Genomic DNA, 21,324 nt, shown 5'->3' with positions numbered 1-21,324 from the left:
CTCTCTGTCTCTCTGTCCCTCTCTCTCTGTTTCTGTCTTCTGTCTCTCTCCCTCTCTCTCTCTGTCCTCTTATTCTGTGCCCCCACCCCCCGTCTCTCTGTCCCTGTCTCTCTGTTTCTGTCCTTCTCTCTCTCTCTCTGTCCCTGTCTCTCTCTCTCTCTTTACCATGTCTGGCCGGTAGGTAGGTGGGCAGGGGTCCCGTCACCCCCTTCCGACTCCCTCCCCTCCTGCCCGTCCCGTCACCCCCTTCCAACTCCCTCCCCTCCTGCCCCCGAAACTGAGGCCTTAGGAGGCAGGGACGGGTGTGCGCACGGCTCTAGGTAGTGGGTGTGAGCGGTCAGGCCGGTCCTCGCCTCCGGTCCCGCAGGTTCCCGCTTTCTAGAAAGGAGAGAGTTAAGGCGGAGGCCGGAGTTTGAGGCGGGGGGGGGGGGGGGCGGTTCGGAGGAGACCCACCGCCCGCTGGCGGAACGACTCCCTGCTGGCCAAGGGCACGGGGGGGGATGGAGGGAGGGAGGGAGGGAGGGAGGGTCCCGCACCGCACCGGCAATGCTCCGTTGGGAAAGTTTCCCCCCGCCGGCGTTGGGGCGGTAGGGACGGCCAGGCTGGAGTGCCAGCGAGGCCCGAGGACCCGGGAGTCCGAACCCCCAGCCCGGGCCGGACGGAGAAGGGGCCACCGGCGGATCTGGAGATGCCCTGGCCATCGTCAGCCAACCCTAAAAAGGAGTAAAAGTAGGGAGTCGGGGGAGGTTGGAAGGGCTGTTGGCCGAGGGGCTCTTGCTACCCCCTGCACCCCTCCCCGGGCTCTCTTCCGCTTTTACCCCAAGTGACCCTACACAGAGGTGCTTCCCTAGTCTCCCCTCACCCCCCTCCCCGGGCCCACCCCCGTGGCCAGCCTTGCCGGTTCGTCCGACTTCACGCTGACCTTCCTGGGGAAGCCCAAGAGGGGCGAAGCCTTAGGTTTGGGGCTTCCTCTTCTTCCCACTTAGATATTCACCCCTCCTCCTGTCCCACAGCTCTCCTGTACATATCCATCTGTGTTTTATTTTAATGTCCATCTCCCCCTCTGGTCTGCAGATCCTTGTGGCCAGGGATCGTTTATACCCACTCCTCGGAGTCGGACTCTCCCCAGCGCTCAGTGCAGCGCTCCGCGCACAGAAAAGGCTCCGTAAATACCGCTGAGCGATTGATTGATCTGCCCAGTTCCCAGACAGACACATCCCCTCTTTGCGGCACGGCAGCAGAGAAGAATAGCCCTAGACTGTGGAACCGAGGGACCACCCCCAGCACCCGCTGCCCCTTTCCCTTGGAATGCAGTCCGGATTCTGAAGATGCTTTCCAAGGTGTTAGTGCTTACCGTGTGACAAGTTTCTTTTCTGGGCCCCTTTGTAACCGGGTCTTCTGCACGGCTGCCTCTGGAGTGGTCGGCTCACCCTCTGTACGGTCTTCCGCTCATAATAAGTGCTCGATAAGTACAACTGACTCTGGGTGCCGTGGAGCTGCTTAAAAACTGGTCCCACCAGCAACAAACCTCCCAGCTCTGGAGAGGGAGGGAGTCTGTATGCTAAGAATAATAATAATAGTGATAATGATGGTATTTAAATGCTTACTCTGTGCATATTTGTATCAATGTCCATCTCCCCCCCCCCCCAGACTGTAAGTTAGTCGTGGGCAGGGAACGTATCTACCGACTCTGTTACGCTGTACTCTTCCGAACATTCGGTACAGTGCTCTGCACACTTGTAAGCGCTCGATACGATTTGATTGATGTACGTGAGACACTGCTCTAAGTGCTGGGGTAGATACAGGTTAATCAGGTTAGGTAAAGTCCATGTTCCACATGGGTCTCACGGTCTTAATCCCCATTTTACAGACGAGGTAACCGAAGCAGAGAAGTGAAGTGACTTGCCTGAGGTCTCGCCGCAGACAGGCAGCGGAGCTGGAATTGGAGCCCAGGTCCTCCAACTCCCAGGCTAGTGCTCTCTCCATTAGGCCATGCTGCTTCTCTCAGTGAGTTGTCTGTAGATCTGTGACCTTTGACATCTCAGCCTAAAGTCGCTTTGATTTCAAACCGGGTAATATAATGGCTTCAGTGCTTTCTTTCCTCTGTGTGTGTGTATGTAAACGTACATGACTCAGAGTACAGGGCATCAGCTAGGCTGCTTCCCACACCCGAAGTCCACTGCAGATTTGACCGGCCCAGACTCCAATCTCCAGTTTCGCTGGCAACCCTCAGATCCAGGACGGCTTGACCCAGAACACGGCAATTGGGCTTCACTCCTCCAGGGGAGTCTGGTCCGGCGCCCAGCCCATGTTCAGTCAGGGCCGGAGCTAAGAAAGCACTTCTCCGGCTCCAGCATCAACTTTACAGTTGACTAGACTTTGGAGAAAGGGAGGGAGGGACGGAAGGCGGCGTGGGCAGGAAAATCAAACTGATCTCACCGACTTCCTAGAACTCTGAGTCGGCGTTCCTCTCCAAGGCGTTTGGCCGCTTTCCTGGGCCCTGCACTCCCAGCTAGCCGGTTGATTTTTATTAGAGGGTTCGGGCTGCCCTCCCCATCTTTCCTAGGCGGGGCTGGGTTTGCTGACAGCGTCTCTCTCTGGACCACCCACGGCGTCTGAATGTATTTGGGGCTTGTTCTGTGGCTTTCTAGAAGGGCGCGCTCTCCCACGGAGTTAGCACGGGTTCTGCTCGGCTCATCTGCACCGCGTTGCCGGGAGTCTTCCGTGAACGACAGCACCGGAGCAAAGTCGAACCCAACGGCAGTGGCTTTTCTCCTGGGCCAACTGCCAGTGAGGCTTTACACTTTTTGACATTTTACCTGAGGCCTTCAAGGGCACCTGCCCTTCCCATAATGGCCGTGCCCCATAGGGCTCATGGGCGGTGAGTAACGTTATTCCCTGGCCACTGCTGAGAGAACTCAGAAACCCAGGGAGGTTTCTGGTGTTTGTTTAAGCCCTTACTTTATGCCAGGCGCTGAACTGAGCACTGAGGCAGACACAGGCTAATCAGGTTGGACACGGTACCTGTTCCAATTAGGGCTCATAGTCTTAATCCCCATTTCAGAGATAAGGTAACTGAGGCCCAGTAAAGTGAAGTGGTCACACATTCGACAAGTGGTGGAGCTGAGATTAGAACCCAGGTCCTCTGACTCCCAGGTCCATGCTCTTTCCGCTTTGCCGCCGGTAGTCTGCTCAAGGTCACGCAGCACAGCGGTGACAGTTGGGGATAGCGAAGGTGTGGATGAAGCATTATGCTAAGAGCTGAGGAAAATAGAAAGAAAACTATTTGGAAACAGTCCCTCTCCCACTTGTGGCTCACAGCCCAAATGGGGGTAAACAGACAGGTAGAATTCTAATAGTAGAAAACAAGTCAACGATCAACAAAACACTGATGACGGTGTTCCAATTCTTCAGCCTTGAGGGTGAGAGAGTCTTGATCTCGAACATATTCGCTGCCTCTTGGAGCATCAGCACGTAACACAAGTCATGCTTTTATCCAGAGAGTAGGGTAGTTTCAAAATAAAGTACCATTTACTACGGGATATTTCATTCCCCATTCTGGGATGAGAGGTGGGGAAGAAATTGCTGCAACCTCTAAGGCCTCTTTCCCCTTTTGCCACTCAAGACGCTCCTGGGTAGGTGGATATGGGAGGGTAGAAATGGGCAAGCGATGAGAAAGCGAAACTGTGGCCTGAACACTGGAATTTGTTTTGGTTTGAGGTGCTGTCTCTAAAATAGATCTTGAATACAATTTGTGCTGTTAAATCCGTCAGCCAGTCGTATTTATTGAGTGCTTTCTGCGTGCAGAGCACTGTACTGAGCACTTGGGAGAGTGCTAAAACCACACATTCTTTCAAAATAATTTCTAGAACCTTTTTTCCCGAGGCAGAGCCGGGTGGAATGGTGCTAACAAGCCAGGCTCAGAGTTCAGCAGCAGGTGGGCTGGGGAAGGACCCGTCGTGCGGAGCTGGGCGTGGTGACAGGATAACAGCATCAGAAGCATAGTCCCTAGCTTTAAATATAAAGCCGCCCCCCCATGTTTGAAGATGCTGCTGCCGGTGAGCATTCATCTGTGCGCGTGAGAGACCGAGCCCAGAAGGATGGTCTTTTCTGCCCCGGGCAGATTAAGAGAGAGAGCATCCTTATCTGACTGAAGAGAATGTGAGCCTCTCTGAATAAGGAAGCGCAGGCCCGAAGGGCATGCTCTGAAGGGAGTGGATGGAGAGCCCCATGGATCTGCGTGCTGTCTTGGCATGGGCCACACACTCTCTAAAATCCAATCCAAACAGGGGCAGATGAACAGCGATAACTAGAGAACATGGCCAAGCGAGGGAGACTGTGACCAGCAAAGTGGTCGAGGACATGCTACAGATCGCTGGTGGTCCACATTGCAGGCCTTGTGGAGCCTGGGAAAGACAGAGAGATAGCCCTCCAAAGGGAAGGAGCATCAAAATAATAAAATAATAGTAATAATTATGCTACTTGCTTACTATGTGCCAAGCGCTGTTCTAAACGCTGAGGTAGATGCAAGTTAATCAGGTTGGACACAGTCCCTGTCCCACTTGGGGCTCACACTCTTATCCCCATTTTACAGATGAGGTAACTGAGGCACGGCGAAGGGAAGTGACTTGCCCAGCGTCACTCAGCAGACACGAGGGGGAGCCGGAATTAGAACCCAGGTCCGTCTGACTCCCAGACCCGTGCTCTATCCACTAAGCCACGCTTCTTCTCGATCAAGAAGAGCTAGGTGGGATTGGAGCCCAAGGGGGTGATGCCGAAAGCCCAAAATGGCCATTGTCAAACAGCATCTGGAGTTCCGACGGCACTGGCCGTGGCCCGATGATGAGGAGGGGCCTGGGATGGTCCCCAGATCAGTTGAGCCCCTTGCTCTTGGGCCTGTCAAGGTGAGGCGGGGGCTGCAGTACCAGTAGGGAAGCAGAATGGCCTAATGGAAAGAGCTCGGACCTGGGAGTCAGAGAACCGGGGTTCTAAGAGCAGGGAAAGTGACGACAAACTCTGTTATATTGTACTGTCCCAAGCTCTTATTATAGTGCTCTGCACACAGTAAACGCTCGATATATATGATTGATTCATCCCAGCTCTGCCACTTTCCTGCTCTGTGACCTTGATCAAATCCAGGTCTCTGTGCCTTGATTTCCTCATCTGTGAAATGGGGATTCAATAGCAGTTCTCCCCCTACTTAGACCGTGAGCCCCATGGGGGACAGGGAATGTGTGATGACGATGATGGCATTTGTTCATCGCTTACTATGCGCTGGGGTAGATACAAGGTAATCGGGTTGTCCCACGTGGGGCTCACAGTCTTAATCCCCATTTTACAGGTGAGGTAACTGAGGCACGGAGAAGTGAAGCGACTTGCCCAAAGTCACACAGCTGACAAGTGGAAGAGGTGGGATTAGAACCCACAACCTCTGACTCCCAAGCCCGTGCTCTTTCCACTAAGCCATGCTGTTTCTACTACCATCCAGGTAGTATCCAACCTGATTATCTTGTATTTACCCCACTGCTTAGTAAGCACTTAAATACCACCATTATTATTAGACCCAAGGACTTTGCCCTGAGGGATGCGTCATGACAGCAAAAATCATCTTTCTCCTAGGTACACCCAGCACCTAAATTCTCTCTCCCATCAGAACCTGAGTCCCCTGACAGGAGAGGAGGGTAAGAAACCACAAACACTCTCTCCCCAGGTGGCCAAGGGGCTTGAGGGAAGCCAGAGATCTGTATTGTGCTGTCTCCAAGACCACATCCCTCTTTCTGCCACTCCTGCCAACACCCCAGGGTTCCAGTTCGTTCCCAGAGGTTGGCGGATGCCAGGAGGAAGACTTAAATATGAACATTAATTTCCCAGAGCCTTTGTCGCAACTGCCAGGTACTTATTGAGCACTTTTGGAGCAGAGCACTGAACTGAGTGCTTGGAACAGTACATAAGTTAGTAGAAGTGATTCCTGCCCTCAAGGATCTCACTACTTTACGAATGCCATAATTATAATTATATATATACATACAAATATGTATAAGCAGTGTGGTCTAGTGGAAAGAGCATGGGCCTTCGAGTCAGAGGACCTGAGTTCCAATTCCGGCAGGACCACTCATCTGCTTTGTGACTTTGGGCAAGTCATTTCTCTCCTCTGTGCCTCAGTTTCCTCATCCATAAAATGGGGATTAAGACTGTGAGCACCATGTGAGACAGGGATTGTGTCCAACCCAATTATTTTGTATCTAAGCCAGGGCTTAATACAGTGTCTGGTGCAGAGTAAATGCTTAACAAATAGGACGATTATTATTAACACCCCCCCCCCCGACAAAAAAAAAAATAACCTGGATCCTCTGCCTCCCAGATTCAGTCAGTTAGTCAATTGTATTAATTAAGCACTTACTATGCGAAGAGCACTGTACTAAGCACCCGGGAGAGTATACGGTAACAATAGACACATTCCTTTCCCATAAAGAGCTTACAGTCCAGAGAGGCAGATATGAATAGAAATTGAGAAGCAGCGTGGCTCAGTGGAAAGAGCACGGGCTTTGGAGTCAGAGGTCATGGGTTCGAATCCTGCCTCGGCCACTTGTCAGCTGTGTGACTTTGGGCAAGTCACTTCACTTCTCGGTGCCTCGGTTACCTCATCTGTAAAATGAGGATTAAGACTGTGAGCCCCACGTGGGACAACCTGATTCCCCTGTGTCTCCCCCAGCACTTAGAACAGTGCTCGGCACATAGTAAGCGCTTAACAAATACAAATACCTAGAAATGAATAAATGACAGATATGGACATAAGTGCTATGGGGCTGGGAAGGAGGATGAATAAAGGGAGCAAGTCAGGGTGACACAGAGGGACTGGGAGACAGACAATAATTTCAAGAGAGGAAGGGAAAAGGGAGATTTGTATTTGAGAGTGCTTCACTGAGTGGGTATGAAGATCAATTCATAATGGTGTTAGTGGTGTTGAAGTGGCACTCACAGTAGGATATAAACCATAAGAGGCAGCATGGCCTAGTGGATAGAGCACGGGCCCGGGAGTCAGAAGGTCATGACTTCTAATCCCAGCAGCTCTGTCACTTGTCTTCTGTGTGACCTTGGTCAAGTCACTTCACTTGTTTGTGCCTCAGTTCCCTCATCTGTAAAATGGAGATTAAGACTGTGAGCCCCATGTGGGACAGGGGGTGTGTCCAACCTGATTACCTTGTATCTACCCCAGTGCTTGGTACATAGTAAGCCCTTAACAAATACTACAGTTATTATCAGAGATGGAGAGAGCAGAGACATAGTTCAGTCCCACATGGGGCTCACAGTCTTAATCCCCATTTTACAGATGAAGTAACAGATGAAGCACAGAGAAGTGAAGTGACTTGCCCAAGGTCACACGGCAGATAACTGGCAGAGTTCGGATTAAAACCCAGGTCTTTCCGACTCCCAGTCTGTGCTCTACCCACAACACCACCCGGCTTTTCGATAAATGCCACTGATCGATTGCCGTGTTTACATTCCTGATTATAAGTGATGGGAGTCCATCGTTAAGGGGCACCAATAGAAAAAACTGGATCTCCTTTTTCATCTGCCTGGTCGGCAAAGAGAGAAGTGATTCTTCCGAAAGATTTTAACGTTAGTTTTAAGTACAGTTGGCCAGAGGCTCAGGATGTAGGAGGACCAAAGCTGGGGATGCATTGGTGTTGAGCTTTCATGTTGCACTTCTGAAAGATAATAAAATATCAATCGGTTTGCCTGAGCAACGGTTTTAAGAGACTCTTTCTGAAGTAATGAATCTTCAAAAAAAAAAATGGAGCTTTTAAGAGGGGTGCATTATTAATAAAATAACCCATTGCTTGTGAATATTTCAATCGATTGGTCATTTTAATTGAGTGCTTACTATGTGCAGAGCACTGTACTAAGCGCTTGGAGGAGTACAGTGTAAGAGAGTCGGTAGACACTTTCTCCGGCCACAGTGTCTGCAGATCAATCAGTCGTATTTACTGAGCACTTATCGCGTGCGGCGCACTGTACTTATCGCTTGGGAGAGTACAGTGTAACAGGGTCGGTAGGCACATCCTCTGCCCATAAGAAGTTTACAGTCTAGAGGGGGAGGCAAACAGTAAAATAAATTACAGATATGGACATAAGTGCTATAGGGCTGAGGGTCGGGTAAATAAAGGGTCCAGATCCAAGATAGATGTAGAAAGGGAGGGAAGTAGGGGAATGAGGGCTTAGTCAGAAAAGGCCTCTTGGAGGAGATGTGATCTTAATAAGACTTTTAAGGTGGGGAGAGTGGTGATCTGTCCGATATGAAGAGGATGGGAGCTCCAAGCCAGAATCAGGACATGGAACAGGGGCCAACAGAGAGATAGATGAGATTGATGAACGGTCAATAGGTTGGTGTTAGAGGAGAGTGAACTGAGGGTGCTGGACTTTAGTAGTCTTTCCCATCAGAATGTAAACTTCTTGGATCAGAGAACAGGTTTTGTGTGTTTGCCATATTTTTCAAGCACTTAGTACCATGCATTGCATTCAGTAGACAATAAGCAGCGATACTATACTTGTACTGTAAAACCTAGAAGTAGAGATCACAGCAGAGATACAGATCTGTTTCTGAAATTGTTAAGCTCTGTGGTTTGGATTAATTATTTTCTAGAACTTCCCACTCCAAATTTACTGGAACTTGGTATTCAGTGTTTATAAATGTTGTTTGCCTTTTCCATTCAACAGTTATGTTTCATTGAGTCCAGCAGTCAACTTAAATATAACAGACCCCCCACACACACACACACATACACCCTTCCAGCGTGGCTCAGTGGAAAGAGCACGGGCTTTGGAGTCAGGGCTCATGAGTTCGAATCCCAGCTCTGCCACTTGTCGGCTGTGTGACTGTGGGCAAGTCACTTAACTTCTCTGTGCCTCAGTTCCCTCATCTGTAAAATGGGGATTAAGACTGTGAGCCCCACGTGGCACAACCTGATTCCCCTATGTCTACCCCAGCGCTTAGAACAGTGCTCGGCACATAATAAGCGCTTAACAAATACCAACATTATTATTATTATTATTATTACCCTTCCTTTTTCCCCCATACCCCCTCCTCAGGACAGAAACCTCTTACCAAATGGTCCAAGACACTGAACTTTTAGGATGGGACAGGTCAGGTCTGGTTCACTAAATCTGGGCCATCTAGGGTGAGAAAACGCTATTCATCATTTAGCATTATGTACATATCTATAAATTACATATTGTAATTATTTATATTATGGTCCGACTCCCCTTTTAGTCTGTCATCTCGTGGACAGAGAAACATAGTTACCCCTTTGTTGAATTGTACTCTCCCAAGCACTTAGTAGAGTGCTCTAGACTGTGAGCTCATTGTGGGCAGGGAATGTGTCTGTTGTTGTATAATAATAGTAATAATGATATTTAAGCACTTACTGTGTGCCAAGGACTGTCCTAAGCGCTGGGGAGGACACGAGCAAATGAAATTGGACACAGTCCCTATACCACAAGGGGCTTCACGGTCTTAAATCTCATTTTACAGATTAGGGAACTGAGGCCCTGAGAAGTGAGGTGATTTGCCCAAGGCCACACAGCAGACAAGTGGCAGCATCAGGCTTTGAACCCATGACCTTCTGACTCTCAGGCCTGTTCTCTATCCAGTATGCCATGCTGCTCTCCCAAGCTGTTGGTACAGTGCTTTGCACCCAGTAAGACTTCAATAAATACAAATGAATGTTCAGGAAGTGTTTAGGGGTGGTCTCTATTACTGAATTGTACTTTCCAAGTGCTTAGTACGGTGCTCTGTGCACAGTAAGCGCTCAATAAATACAATTGAATGAATGAATAAATACCATCGATGATGATGGGTATGTTTGGGGAAGGTCTGGGGAAGCTCCCGAAAGCAGAACCCTCGAGAAGCCAGGTTGACTGTGAACATGGAGGTGTGACCTCCCGGGAAGGGGGTGGATATGGAATTGTGGGGACCCCCCCTTCCAGTTGATCACATGGTCTTTCCCTTCCCCCTTCTTCCCCGGAGTCCTCGGATAACCAAGGCTCCGCTCATTACCTATTTAAAGGCAAGTTGCAGAGAGTGTGAATCCAAATTAAACAAGGTTTGAAAACGGAGCCCAGGCAGCTTAATGGGCCCGGGCCAGAAAGAGTTGCGTGCGAGCAGGCGCGCTCTCATTATGGATTTGAGGTCCCGAAATGTATTCCGGAGTATTTTTAATAAATAAAAAAGCAGAACGAGAATGTAGCTGGGAAGGAAGACAAAAGCAGCCAAGCTGTAAATTGTTAATGATAGCGCCGGTGGCGCCGGCTCTGCCCCAGCTGTTTAAATTGATCTGCGAGGGAAAGTGTTTTGTTTCGGCGCTTCCCCGCGTGGGTGTCTCCTGTTCCTTCCTGCTCCCGACAGTTCAGTCAGTCGATGGGATTGATTGAGCACTTGTGTGCTGAGCTCTGTACTGAGCGCTTGGGAGAGCACGATAGAGCAGATACTCACTCCCTGCCCACAATGAGAGCTGTGAACTCCCGAAGGAGACTCCCTGGTTTTGGGAGGGAGCAGGGGCAACCAAACAGGGGATAATAATGATGGTATTTGTTAAGCCCTTACTATGTGCCCAGCACCGTTCTAAGAGCTGGAGCACTGATCTGGGCCTGGTGCCCTCCCCAGGCGCCGTCCAGACCCCGGCTCTGGTGTGTATCATTCATTAAATCATGTTTACTGAGCGCCGACTGTGTGCAGAGCACTGTACTAAATGCTTGGGAGAGTACAATATAACAATAAACAGGCACATTTCCTGCCCACAACGAGTTTACAGTCTTCGGGATGACTCCTTCCACCCGAGGCCGGGCCTGCAGGTGGCTTCGTGACCCAAGGCGAGGGGAGCCGGAAGGAGGTCACCCTGGGACCACAGCGAGGCGGGAAACTAGTAGTTATTCAGACACCCCGGTTCGGTCTCCGATCTTGGCCTCTGCCTGATTTTGTGGTCGTCCAAACTTCTGTTGTTGTTGCTGTTTATTTTAGAGTATTTGATAAGCGCTTACTATATGTCAAACACTGTTTGGGGTACGTACATATTCATTCAATTGTATTTATTGAGTGCTTACTGTGTGCAGAGCACTGACCTAAGTGTTTGAGAGAGTACGATAGAGCAATAAGCAGACACTTTCCCTGCCCACGACGCTGTCCCTGTCCCGCACGGGGCTCACGTTCTAAATAGGAGAGAGAACAGGTATTAAATCCCCAGTTTACAGTTAAGGAAACTGAGGTTTGGAGAAGCGAAGTCACTTGCCCAAGGTCAGACAGCAAGCAAGTGGAAGAGATGGGATTAGAACCCAGGTTCTCCTGACTCCCAAGCCCATACTCTCCCCGCGGGGCCTTGCTGCTTTTCAGAAATAGCTAGGAATAGGTCCACGTTTCTTTCCCCCAACTCTGCAAACCAGCATAGGTTTCCATACCCCCTTTTTCCTTCTGCAAATTTGCAGAATGGGGGTGAAACCCAGGGGTGATGAGGCTGGGAGAGGGACCACCTTTGGGGAACGCCACCCCCGTGGGGAAAGGCGAGGGCCAATCACCGGTTAGGAAGACTTAAGCAAGGTCAATAAAGACCTTATTTCAACCCCCCTCTCCCACTCAGCAGCTGCCTTAAACCCACCAACCTTTGGCCGGAGCTTTGGGAGAGAGAGCCTTCCCCTCTCTTCTCTCTTTTTTTTTCCTTCACTCGTGCCCCCTCCATTCATTTGCCTATACAAAGCAATAAAGGATAAAACTAAAGTAACATAAATTGGTCTGTCTTCCTGAATCCATGTCTCACTAATGTACCCAGATTAACTCAACTGTAAATTGTCTCCTTTGGATGTCGTGTCTTGCTAAAAGTTTCCTATATGATTCATGATTTGGATTGCTTTTAACAGCTATTGGCTAAGCAATATGGTAAATGTACAAGGTGATGCAATTGGCATTAGTGAGAGGATGCACAGGAGCGTGTAATGCAGTCAATACTACATTAACTACTGATGCCCAATTACAGAAACTGGGAGAGAGTGGCTTTTAGGAGCATTAGAGGGCTTTGTAGAAAAGCTGAGATCACCTGCTGTTCCATCCCTAAAAGCTTCACCCTTTGTGCGCTGGGTTCAGAGCAAACATTTCAGTTGTTGTTTTTTGTCCTGGGTGGTGGTGGGGGGGAGGGCTGTTTTTTGGAGGCGGGGGGTGGGGAGGAGTCAGGTGTCACCCCAAAGATGCTTTTAGCGCATGCAAATGTGGAGCACCAGAGGTACAGAGCCTTGTCTCCTGGGGCCAGGCCGTATTTGAATCGAGAAACGAAACCACCTTTAGACATACTGGCTTTGTAACATCAGGCTGCCTTAGCCAATTCCATTTCATTTAAGAAGCATTTTAAGTGTAGTTTAGAGTGTCCTATTTGTGTACCCGGCAGAAAGGAATTCTATTTTGGTCTTTCACCCTCCTCTAATCAGAATATGATTGTTTAGGACCCCAGCTGGGAGAAAGTGGAGTAAAATATAGCCAGACGCTGGAGAGAACAGGATATTTGAGAGTCTGACCTCTTAGCAGTTCATGTTCAAATTAAACACACATTGTTCTGCCGGAGCCTATAAAAGCCAAAAGCAATAGTTTTGAATACTGAAGAGAGGCCACATTAGCATAGGCTGAGTGAGGTGCTCGCTTCGAGCGGGGCGTAAAAATCATCTCGGCGAAAAATGACCACGTCGGCCGTCCTGGCCGACGTCCACCTAAATCTACACACTTAAAAGTCCTCGAGTTAGTCGAGAACGCCGACCGTCACCGAGACATTTGGATTTGATTTTTACTGAACCTTCCTGGTGGATGAGGCAGGGTGTCTAGCTTGACTCATACTTTCGGTCTAACTAGACAAAGCATATAGGCCATAGAGGATGAAGAGTCTTGGACATAGGGGCCGGGGAGGCCGGGGCTGGGCGGTGAGGCCTAGGAGGTAGGGAGGGGCTGCAGCGGTCTGGCTACAGACGTCATCAGCAGGGCCTTCACCAGCCACTCTCCCCACAGATTGGGTTGGAAAGAAGGGAGGAAAGTGATGGGATGAAAGGAGAGAGACCCCCAAGGGCCCGGGTTAGTGAGGGAGATGGCAGGGATGGAGAATTGATCCCATGATCGGGAGAGGCGCGGCCTGGGAACTGTGGAAAAGCAAGCACCTGACTTCCCTGACAGTGGAGACACCAGATGTCGTTCCCCTCGGCCACTCTTGTTGACGGCTTTCAGGCCCCCACCCGCCTCTCTTTGGGCAGTTCGTCACTTGAGGCATCTCTAACCCCATGGCCTTGGCCACCTTTCTAAGAGAGCAGGACTACCTGGAATTCATTAAAGCACATGACTTCCCTGTTAAAGTATAAGCTCTCCCGGGGCAGGGGTCATGTCTGCTAACTCTACCATACTCTCCCTAGCTCTTAGTTCAGTGCTTGGCTAAGAATAACCGCTCCATAAACACCACAGGATGACATTTCGGTGAGGCGAGGGCCTCGTTTTGTTCAGGTAGTCACTGGTCGTGGCTCCTAATATTTTGATGTTGGGGAAGAATGGCAGAGTCTGGATCACCCGAGCCAGAGGCGGATTGAGGAAAGGAGGAGGGGGTAGGCGGTGTAGACATGCTCATGAGGGGATGAAGGCTGACCAGTGCTCCAATATAGCCTGGGGGCTCACAGTGTCCCACTCGAGCAGCCCAGCCCCCTTCCCACCTCCTTATCTCCTCCTTCCACCTCCCCAATTCCGTTGTGTGGAAACTGAGCCCATGGGCAGGACTTCGCTTTCGCAATTTTTGGAGGTGGTCTGGTGCGCTGTCCCCCGGCACTCAGGGGACAGTGAATGGGGGTAGAGAACTCGGCTGGATTGAGTCACCTAGACTATTTTGAATTTTAACTTTTCTCTCTCTCCCCCTTCTCTCTCTCTTTAAAGAAAATTCCAATTTAGTCAAAGTGAAACTGCCGGGCGATATGGCATTACCAGAACTGACTTAAAGCACATTAAAAAATGTATCTATCTGGGTGTAATCAATTCATTGGTTAGCCTTTTGTTTTGTAAATGTGCACTCTTTAAGTGGGCTGCTCAGGGAAATTTGTACATTCATAAAATAGCTGATTGAAAAGCAATATTTCAGATAAATACAAGCCAGCGATCTATCAGCAGTTGTAATAAAACCTGGGCTTCAGGCTGTGATTTTATTTTGAAATAATAAGAATTGCTTTATTCTTTTTACTTGAGTTACCATGGTAATTCTGTCGTGTAGCAGTGTTATATTGATTTAGAAAGTGGACAGTAATATTTCTTTTGTGTTATTCTGTTTCTAGGGGTTGATTTCTAATTTCCACTTGGAGATTACTTTTATAAATTTCTTAAGTCCTTCCACTTTTTTTCTCTAGCAGTGTAATTTTCCTCTCTCACATTGCTATTTTCTGAGCTTATTGGTTTGCTCTTATTTTAAATTAAACTTGCTGGTTTCAAATATTGAAATGACATCTTTGTCTGTGTCTGTACTTTGGTTTAGCAAAATATTACAGTCTGATGTTTTATGCTTAATAATTTAAGGGAGGCGTTATGTCTGTCATCAGTGGCTGTTGGTAACTTATGACTAAACCAACACGGAGCTTAAACTCCTGACATTTTAATATTGTAAGACTGGCGCTTCCACTCCCTCCCACCCCCCACTCGAGTCTACTTTTTTTTTACAGGAGGAAAAATCTACTTGGTCTCTGAGAATATGAGTTTTAATAATTAAACTTGCCAGGTTGGCACCATCTTACTAGTGGGCAAAGGGTGGAAGGGCACTGGGTCTTGCGGTGGCCCCGTAAGGGCTGAGCTGGCTTCGGACTTTGGGCAGGTGGGAAGGTGAACTCTCTGCCTATTCCTCTCTGGAGAAGTCACTCAAACCTTCGGATATCGGACTCCTGCTCCTCGAATTCTTTGCGAAACCCCATAGATTGGGAAGCAGTGTGGCCTAATGGATAAAGCCCGGGCCTGGGAGTCAGAAGGACCTGGGTTCTAATCCCAGCTCTGCCCGTTGTCTGCTGTGTGATCTTGGGCGAGTCATTTAACTTCTCCATGCTCATACTCAGTTACTTCATTTGTAAAATGGGGATTAAGACGGTGAGCCCCATGTGGGACACGGATTGGGTCAACCCTGCACCTAACAGAGTGCCTGGCACATAGTAAGTGCTTAACAAATACCATTAAAAATGGTATCTATTAAGTGCTTACTGTGTGCACTGTACTGTGTGCATGTACTTTGACAGTCAGTCATCGACTCTCTCTGGTGTCCCCCTGCCAGAGCCTGCCTTCTGCAAAGAGGCTGATCCTGAAGGCCTGGGCCCAGGGAAACGCAGGGACCAGTCTTAGACCCTGTTTCCACATCAATCCTCATTCTGGAACGATGGCTTGGCCCGGGCCCTCTGCCCCAGCTCAGTGTCCTGGACTTGATAATAATGATAATTATGGCATTTGTTAAGCGCTTACTATGTGCCAAACATTGATTCATTCATTCAATAGTATTTATTGAGCGCTTACTATGTGCAGAGCACTGTACTAAGCGCTTGGATTGGACAAATCGGCAACAGATAGAGACAGTCCCTTCCCAGTGACGGGCTTACAGTCTAACACTGTTCAAAGCACTGGGGTGGATGCAAGGGAATCAGGTCGTCCCATGTGAGGTTCGCAATCTTAATCTCCATTTTACAGATGAGGTAACTGAGGCCCAGAGAAGTGAAATGACTTGCCCAAAGTCACACAGCAGACAAGTGGTGGATCTGGGATTAGAACCCATGTCCTCTGACTCCCAAACCCAACTTCCAGGATCTGGTGGGCTGGGCCTCTTGGCATCTCTATGCCTGAATTTCATTCCCTGAAGCAGCTCCTTGGTGGACGGAGCCCACGGTGTTCGAGCGCCACCCAAGGAAGAGGTCCGGGTGCCGAAATCCAGTTTGGTTCCCGGCCATGTCTTCAGCCCCCTCACCACCTCTCCCCGCCACCCCCGAGCTGTTTACCCACAAGCCGGACGCCCCGACGGTCCTCTGGGGGACTGGAAGCCCAACAGCTGTCCAGGACATGGGCAGTGGGAACCCATTGCTCAGCTGACTTTTCAGTCTGACCGGCCCCCTCCCAACCCTGTTTCTCCCAGACCCTCCAACACTTCACTTCACCACCAGGCAGTGCTTCTCCATAGGGAAGTAATGGCTGCATCCTACTCTTTTCCTGGAAGACTCTAAGAGTGACGATGCAGGTGCATCTTGATCCCAGACTCTCCATGGAAGACCCCCTTTCAGGTCTGCCCTCAATCTTACTTATTTTTTAGTTTTTTATTGTTTCATTCTATTTTTACGGTATTTGTTAAGGGCTTATGAGAACTGTTCTAAGCGCTGGGGTAGATCCAAGTTAATCAGGCCAAATTCATTCATTCAACTGTATGTATTGAGCGCTTACTGTGTGCAGAGCACTGTACTAAGCGCTTGGAAAGTACAATTCGGCAACCAGTAGAGACAATCCCTAAATACAGTCCCTGTCCCACATGGGGCTCACTGTCTTAATCCCCATTTTACAGTTGAGGAAACTGAGGCCCAGAGAAGTATAGTGACTTGCCCAAGGTCACACAGCAGATATGAGAAGCATCATGACGTAGTGGATAGAGCAGGGGCCTGGGATTCAGAAGGTCATGGGTTCTAATCCTGCCTCTGCCACTTATCCACTGTGTGACCTTTGGCAAGTCACTTTACTTCCTCTGTGCCTCAATTTACCTCACGGACCTTTTGGAGGAGATGTAATTTTAATAAGGGAAGGTGGGGAGAGTGGTGGCCTGTCCTATATGAAGGTCACAGGAGTTTCAGCCTCGAGGAAGGAGTCGGCAGTGAGATAGAAGTACAGTGAGTAGGTTGGTGTTAGAGGAGTGAAGTGTAGGGCCTGAATTTAATAGAACGTCAGCGAGGTAAGGTTGGAGGGAATGAGCTGATAAAGTGTTTTGCCCTTGTTATTTTTTTTAATGATATTTAAGTATTTACAATGTGCCAGGCACGGCAATATGTGCTGGGGTAGATACAAGCTAATCAGGTTGGACACAGTCCCTGTCCCACATGGGTCTCAGGGTATGAATCCTCACTTTACAGATGAGGTAACTGAGGGACAGAGAAGTGAAGTGACTTGTCCAAGGTCATGCAGCAGACAAGTGGAGCAGGAATTAGAAACCGGATCCTTCAGACTCCTAGGCCCGTGACCTATCCATTAGGCCACATCGCGTCTCTTGGGCCGGGGTTTCTTCTGCCCAGCACTCTGACTGTCTTTAGACTGATGAATTCCCAGAATCTGTCTCTGTCATGTCCGGCCTCATCTAAATCTGAAGTGTCCCTGTTTGAGACATTCTATCCTATTATCCCGGATCGTGGTGGGTCTGGGCGGTCCCCTTCAATTTACTCTGCTTTAGGACTTGCCTTTGATCTACCTCTGGTATTCGAGTGCTAGCTGAGGGCGGAACCCTCTATGCCTTTCATAAGAGTAAGCTTCTGGAGGTCAGGGATCAGCTTAGCGAGTCCTGTTGTACAATGCTCTCCCCATAATAGCCGCTTTATAAGTGCTTTGATACCGTAGAGGAAAAACACACATTCACTGTCCTCAAGGAGTTTATAATCTAAGGGGGGAAGACAGATGGATAAAAGTTACTTATCAAAGAGCAGGACCTGGAGGATGGCCAAGGATAAAAAAAAGTGTGACGGTGAAGTTTAAGAATGGGAACAAATACTTGTTAAGCTTTGGCTTCGCGTTGACACCTCTTTGTCATTTGGAATTAGTGAAGGATGGAGGGAGTTTCAGTCCCCTGGATACCAAATGAGCGTCTCTGGGGGCTTGGAGGCTGCAAAGAGGAGATGCGGGGGGGCGGGGGGCCTACAGACAGAGGAGGGAAAACATGTTCTGCAGATCCTTCTGGCCTCCCCTGTCCGGACTCCCTCTCTCCCAGAAATCAGTTGGGATTGAGGATGGAGAAATTGGAAGCAGAGCAGGGAAACTACTAGGCCAGTTCCCCTCTGTCTCAGTGCCCTATGGAGGTGGATTTCATCAGTCAGTCAAGGCATCCAGGGGAACAAAAGCTGGGCCGGTCACTCAAGCCTCAGAGAAATCAGACTTTGGGTTGGAGGAAGCCTCGGGGCCTGGCCCTGTGAGCCACTTCCTATACTCTGCCCTCTCTTTTGGGTCTGGCTTTTCTGGGGCTACTGCTCAGAAGGGGGCCTGGTATGTTGGGTGTTGGGGGGGGGGGTCCCCCCTACTGGACCTCTCCCATTCCAAGTCCAGAGCAAGCAAAGGCCCGGGGAAGGGGGTAAACGGGAAATGCCCATTCTGCTCCTCAAGAGGATTTCTGCGGCCTAAACAGTGTTTGAAAACCACACTGTCCAGGCGGCTCTGTCCTCTGAACGAGGACTCTCCTGTGCCCACTAGCTGTTCGGCCCAATCAGGGACGAGGAGCTGGGGGGTTCAGAAGGAGCGAACCCATCAGGGGGAGGATGAATACCCGAAGCCGCGGATCGAATGAGGGAGCCACAGAGAGAGTGGATCCGTGCCCCTTCCCTCCAGTAATGCAAACAGCTGAGGATATTAAGTCCTGGCAGCTTCCACTTGAGGAGCAAACACAGCAGCTTAAGAGCAGTGGGTTTTGAGATCCTGTCTCTGGCGGAGACAGCTCCTGTGCCAGCGACTTCTCAGATTCAGCGGCTCTGCCTTTTATGCTCCCTTTGTGCTCCGCTTTTTGGAAGTTGGCGTCTGTGGCCTGCGCACCATTCCTGTCTGTCCCACCCCTAGTTTTCGGTTAATTGTCTCAATAATCACCAGCTCCCAGCCTCTAACCTGTCCTTCCACACCCCCACGATCCCCCAACTAGTTCCCTCCCTACCCTTTCCCCTTGCTTGATTTTTAAAAGCCTTTCTGTGCCATTAAAAAAAAAAAAACGGAGCTTGTTTTTCATCTAGCTAAATTATTGCCAAAGCAATGAAAGAAATCCACACGGCAAGGTCAAAAGCTTTATCTCTAAGCTGCCCGTTTGGGTAACGTATTTTAATAAGAGGAGCCGTTTGTCCTGGAAGGGCGGGACGCTGGAGGTAGCGTGCCAGGCTGCGTTGGCGGAAGGTGCCAAAGAGGATGTTTTCCTCTTGGGGTGGGCAGGACCTTCCGCGTACTGGAGGTGGGTGGGCCGGCCCAAGCCTGCGGGCTGCTGAGAATGTGTGCCCATGGTCTCCAGCTCAATTTGGTTGAGAAGGAGGGAGGGCCGTGGGGCAGAATTCAGAGGAGATGAGAGCAAATGTAGACGAGGTTCTGATCCCGTTCACCACTTCCTGCTGTTCCTCAGAGTGCGGTTCTCTCTAGGGCCTACGCTTCTCCCTGACCCTCAGGGACCTGTTGAAATGCTGTGTGCCTCCCCAACTGCGAGGGAGGTCCTTTAAACTGTAAGCTCATTGTCGGCAGGGAACGTGTCTACCCACTCTGTTATAAAGAGAAGCACGGCATAGTGGATAGAGCACGGCCCTGGGATTCAGAAGGACACGGGTTCTAATTCTAGCTCTGCCACATGACTGCTGTGTGACCTCAGGCAAGTCACTTCACTTTTCTGGGCTTCAGTTACTTCATCTGTAAAATGGGACTTGAGACTGTGAGCCCCACGTGGAACTGGCTGTGTCCAACCCGATTTGCTTGTATCCACCCCAGTGCTTCGTATAGTGCGTGGCACAAAGTAAGCGCTTAACAGATACCATCATTATTATTATTGGATTCTCCCAAGCACTTAGTTCAGTGCTCTGCGCACAGTAAGCGCTCAATAAATATCACCCATTGATCACGTGCCTCCTTCCAAGGCTCCCGAGGCAAGACTTGGCATCTTGCGGGCTGTCCGACCAGAATCGGCGCTCCTTCCCCCCAGCCCCGGCGCCAGAGCCCTGAATCCCGGTTGTAAAATGATGCGCCGGTGAGAAGCAGTCGTTTGTTCGAACGTCTCCATTTACCTCAGAGTTTGGACAGAGCCTTATTGTTCTCTGGTTCCTTCTTTCCCGTGCCTCCAAGAAAGGGTTTTTGAGACCAGTCCAACTCTGGCGAAGAGTCCATATCTGCCCCGATAAGACAGCATCCCCCATCCGAAAATTGCGCTCTTTGGACGGATGAATCTCTTGCCGCTTGGGGAAGCCATCTTCCCTGGCCCAGCCCCTCCCCACCTCCCTTCCCTCCCTAACCGTTTGCAGGCCTGTGTCTGGTTTAATGTAATGGGTGCTTGCATGAATGCCTTAGTTAGCCCATGTGGTAATAAAACACTTTAAATTTATTGTGACATTTGGATTTAATTAAAAAGTACACACTTAGGAAAGTAAAACATAATGGGAAGAGAGTCAGGGTGGTTTTTTCCCCCCCTTTCTTCCAAAAAACTAATTAGAGTTGTATTTTAAATTGTTTATGTGCTGCTAATCATTGTAATAAATCATTTATACTGAAAAAGACACACTCTAATGTGCCTGGGTAACTGTTTATGCTCTCAAGTTTCTATCGTGAACAAATTGATCTGGAAGTGAATTTATTAACCACTAGGGAAGAAATCATTAGTGCTTTCTCTAAATATTCCCCAGGTACACTTTTATTATAGTAGTTTACTGCTTTAACTAAAAGTAGCATTACCCGGCCTCAGTTGTAATTATGATCCAGATTGACTTTCCATCACTTGAAAGAAGAAGCTGCCCTGTTCACGATTCCCCTTTGCAGGTCCTGAACTAGGGGTGGTCTGTCTGAGCACCCCCTTCAAAACCGTCTGTGTCAGCAGGTTAAAGTAAATGGTGCATCCTTCAGGGCTGGGGTGGGGAGCAGGGGATGGAGTCGGGTACCCCCTAGGGAAGGGGCTTCCTACGGGAAAATGAGTCTCTCAGCAGAAATGCCAGAGAAACCAGAGGAACTTTTTTTACTGATTGTGGTATTTGTTCAGAGCTTACTGTGTCAAGCACTGTTCTAAGTGCTGGGGTAGATACAAGTTTATCAGATCAGGCACAGGTCCTGTCCTACATGGGGCTCACAGACTAAGAGGGAGGACAGGTATTGAATCCCCAGTTTCTCAGTTGAGGAAATTGAGGCACAGTGAAGTGACTTGCCCAAGGTCGCACAGCAGACATGTGGCAGAGTCAGGATTAGAATCCAGATCCTTTGATTCCCAGGCCCCAGTTCTGTCTGCTAGGCCATGCTGCTTCCCTACTGATTGTAGCAATGGTGCTCTCCCCAGCTGGTCCTTCCCCAATGTGGCAACAGAAGCAACCTCTTCAATCATTCACTCATATTTATTGAGC

General features: G+C 49.5%; 1 protein-coding gene across 3 annotated transcripts in view; it reads left to right on the top strand.

Moving 5' to 3' along the window:
* The window catches only part of LMO1 (LIM domain only 1), a 77,824-nt gene that overhangs the window by 13,104 nt on the left and 43,396 nt on the right, over nt 1–21,324 (top strand). Inside the window, exon 1 of one of the 3 annotated variants that reach the window (XM_029061640.2) lies at nt 657–729. The exons of the other annotated variants lie outside the window; for them this stretch is intronic. The gene's annotated coding sequence lies outside the window, so the exon portion shown is untranslated. Of the gene's footprint in view, nt 1–656; nt 730–21,324 lie in introns of those variants that run through there. 3 annotated transcript variants of the gene reach the window in all.

The sequence above is a fragment of the Ornithorhynchus anatinus genome, chromosome 3 (assembly GCF_004115215.2).
Source record: "Ornithorhynchus anatinus isolate Pmale09 chromosome 3, mOrnAna1.pri.v4, whole genome shotgun sequence".
NCBI classification, from domain to species: domain Eukaryota; kingdom Metazoa; phylum Chordata; class Mammalia; order Monotremata; family Ornithorhynchidae; genus Ornithorhynchus; species Ornithorhynchus anatinus.
Note: the sequence above shows the minus strand (reverse complement) of the source record. Positions and strands in the feature narration are given on the sequence as shown.